This window comes from Durio zibethinus, chromosome 8, assembly GCF_047325235.1.
Source record: "Durio zibethinus cultivar Kanyao isolate XHJ-2024 chromosome 8, ASM4732523v1, whole genome shotgun sequence".
NCBI lineage: Eukaryota > Viridiplantae > Streptophyta > Magnoliopsida > Malvales > Malvaceae > Durio > Durio zibethinus.
In genome coordinates, this window is record NC_143169.1 from 11,109,546 (window position 1) to 11,113,636 (window position 4,091).

Genomic DNA, 4,091 nt, shown 5'->3' on the forward strand with positions numbered 1-4,091 from the left:
GCCCAAACGAGTAAGCCCAATTCGGTTCTTATTTTGTATTATTTTTATTTTTATTTTTATTTTTTTATATTTTAGGTATTTTATTATTTATTTATTATTACTATGTATTAATATATGTATATCTTTATTTATTTATTTTTGTTTTGTTAATATTTATATGTATTTTATTTATATAGTTATATATTTATTATTATATTATAATTTATTTATTTATTATTTTTTTTATCTTGTAATATTTTTTGGATTTATCTTATTTTATTTTTGATTATCTGTTTTTTTTTTTTTTTTTCTTTTTCGTTTATCTGATTATTATTTTTTTTTTTTCTTTTTTTAAGGCTGTGATTGAAGGCTGAAGAATCCTACTATGAATGGGGATTCAATCAGAAGAGTCTAGATTGGATTCAAAGATTGAATCCCTGTCAGAAGAAGAATTGGGATTGATCAGGAACTGATCAATCCCTATAAAAAGGACCTCCTAGAACAGAAGCAAAACACAGAAAAGAACAGTGAGTGAAGCCACTGATTTGAGAGAAAAGGGGCGTATAGAAAGCTAAGAAAAGGTTTAGAAGGGTTCTGGGAATTAGCAGAAATTTTTTGAAGATTTTTGGCATTTTTTTTTTGGGAATTTTTGGAAAATTCCAGATTTCGGTTGAATTTTTCGGTGAAAGTTGCATTTTTCGACGAAAATTTTGACCAACTTTGAAGTTTTCGACGAGCTACCCAGTTTCCGACGAAGGATCCCAAAAACCGACCAACTTTCGACGAACTTTCAATGAAAAATCCAGATTCCGGTGAAATTTTCTAGAATCTAGCGAAAATTCAATCGGAGTTCTTCGACCTTTTTAGAGAGAAGCGAGAGAAAAAGGAAGAAGAGAGAGAGGGGAGGAGCTTTCTACCAAAAAATAGAGGGAAGAGCCTTATATACCCTCCTAAAACGACGTCGTTTTTACGTTAAGTGACCCAGAGGATCCGCGCGTTTTGCCGAGATCCGACCCGACCCGAGCGTCGACCCGCTTCCTGACCCACGCGTGTCTCCCCCCTCCGAGCCGATAGCCGAGCCGAGCCGAGGTTCCAAGCCGCTTTTCCGAGCCGGTTTCTCTTCCTTGAGCCGAGCCGAGCCAAGCCGTACTCCGAGTCGCTCTAGGTTTTTTTATTTATTATTTGTTTTTTATTTTTTTATTTTTTATTTATTAGATTAGGTTTATTTAGTATCCTTTTTACCTTTATTTTATTTTTTTATTTTATTTTATTTTATTTTTTTATTTTTGTTTTACTTTTTTTTATTTTTATTTTTTTATTTTCACTTTTATTTTGTTTTATTATTTTATTTTCTTTAAATAAAAATAAAAAAATATATTTTTGGGGAAAATTTGAAAGTATCAATTTTCCTTAAAAATAAATTTCCAAAAAAAAATATTTTTCGGGAAAAGTTGAAAGTATCAATTTTCCTTAAAAATAAAGTTTCCAAAAAAACATATATTTTTGGGGAAAAGTTGAAAGTATCAGTCTTCCTTGAAAATCAAAGTTTCCAAAAAAATATTTTTGGGGAAAAGTTGAAAGTATCAATTTTCCTTAAAAATAAAATTTCAAAAAAAAGGGTTTTGAGGAAAAGTTGAAAGTATCAATTTTTCTTGAAAATCAAAGTTTCCAAAAATATTTTTGAGCTTGAAAATCAAAATTTCCAAAAAAATAATATTTTTGGGGAAAAGTTGAAAGTATCAATTTTCCTTAAAAATAAATTTTCAAAAAATCAATTTTTGAGGAAAAGTTGAAAGTGTCAATCTTCCTCTAAATTAAAGTTTCAAAAGAATATTTTTAGGGAAAAGTTGAAAGTATCAATTTTCCCTGTGCAAGAACAATCATTCTTTTCTTCTTTAAATAATCCCACGACAGAGCCTCTGCAAGTGAAACAGTAGTTTTTCTTGCATACTCTTGAGGTGAGGGAATTTTCTCAATTTTTTGCTAAAAGTATTAGAGTCAATTGAGAATAATTTCCAATAATTAATTACTTGGTAAAATTTTAAGGCTATTTGGATAAAACAAAGTTATGCTGGTACCATCTTTTGATGGGCGTTGTGAGGGTGCTATAACCTTCCTCACACGTAACCGAACTCTCAAACTCTGTTTTGGTTAGTAGACCTAAACCTATTCTTTTAGGGGCCCTTAAACTTAGGTGTTCCCTGAAAGGACAGATTCTTTAGGTGGCCAATTACACCTAGATAAAAAAGATTGGTGGCGACTCCTAAAAGTCAATGTCTAGCGATAGATCCCCGGATCTAGATGTTATGACAGGGATAAGGGGCAAATATAAGGGCCAAGAACCAGCACCCATCGCACATCATGTGCGTACAGCCCCCCGACCCCCCCAATCGTCAGAACCCCAATGCCGCCAATCAGGTTCTCTGACGATGCTCCGACGATGGTGCCCCGACTGAAAAAAAATGTGGCACCAGCACATGCCCGAGCCCAGTATGTGCACATGCAACCCTCGGTCTGGTCCGATCTTAGACTGGGAATGAACTCCATATGCCTAAGCCAACTGACGAAACGAGCGAGCGGGCAGGCGGGCGGGCATTGCGCCGGCCAGAGAGACGGGATGCGCAAGCCGTGGATCAATAGTGTAGTAGGTGGGTTTAGGCACATCTTTATATTTCTGCCATTCCAATGCCATTTTTATGGCTTGTAAATTCATACAATGGTCCCTTAAGCATTCCTGTGAAGTTTCATGGCAAGAGGACTTATTTTCTATTTTTCACGATTTTTGAAACTTTTTACGGTTCGAGATTTTTGTAAAATTTTTTCAGAAGGAGTTTTGGCCCCAAACTTGGTAGATGTGATCCTTGTATTTTTTTTGGCATGCACAAAAAAATTCAGTTAAAACTCGAAGTGTACAGGATTTTGTGACCATTTGAAAAAAGTGTCCCCATTTTAGACACTTTAATGGCTACTGGTAGCAAACCTGTAAAATCTCAAATGCTCTTTAAGGGGGTGTGAGTTCTCGAGGTTTGATGAGGGATAGTGGGCCAATATAAGGGCCAAGTACCAGCACCCATCGCACATCATTTGTGCACACCCCCCGGCTCCCCCAATCATCGGAACCCCAATGCCGTCGGTCAGGTTCTCCGTTGATGCTCCGACGATGGTGCCCCGGGTGAAAAAAAATATGGCACCAGCACATGCTCGAGCCCAGCAAGTGCACCCGCAACCTTCGGTCCAGTCCGATCTTATACTGGGAATGAACTCTGTATGCCTAAGTCAACTCATGAAACGAGCGTGCGGGCGCTCAGCCGACCAGAGGGGTAGGATGTGCAAGTCGAGGATCGGCCAGGTCCCCCTCAGTGTGCTACTGATCCTGCTGCCGCAACCCTTCATTTGGTCTGATCTTAGATTGGGAATGATCTCCATATGCCTAAGCCAACCGACGAAATGAGCGGGCGGGTGGGAGGGCACTACGTCGGCCAAAGAGACAGGATGTGCAAGCCGTGGATCAATAGTGTGGTTGGTGGGTTTAGGCACATCTTCATAGTTCTGCCATGCCAATGCCATTTTCATGGCTTGTAAATTCATACAATGGTCCCTTAAGCCTTCATTTGAAGTTTCATGGCAAGACGACTCGTTTTCTATTTTTCATGATTTTCAAAACTTTTTACAGTTCGGGATTTTTTTCAAATTTTTTCAGAAGGATTTTTGGCCCCAAACTTGGTAGACTGATCCTTGTATTTTTTTTGGCATGCACAAAAAAATTCAGCTAAAAACTCGAAGTGTACAGGATTTTGTGACCATTTGAAAAAAGTGTCCCCATTCTAGACACTTTAATGGCTACTGGCTGTAAACCTGTAAAATCTCAAATGCTCTTTAAGAGGGTGTGAGTTCTTGAGGTTTGATGAGGGATAGGGGGCCAATTTATGGGTGAAGTACGAGCACCCATCGCAAATCATGTGTGCACACCCCCCAACCCCCCCAATCGCCGAAACCCCAATGCCTACGGTCAGGTTCTCCGACGATGCTTCGGCGATTGTGCCCCAGGAAAAAAAATATGGCACCATCACATGCCCGAGCCTAGCATGTGCACCCGTAACCCTTCGTCCGGT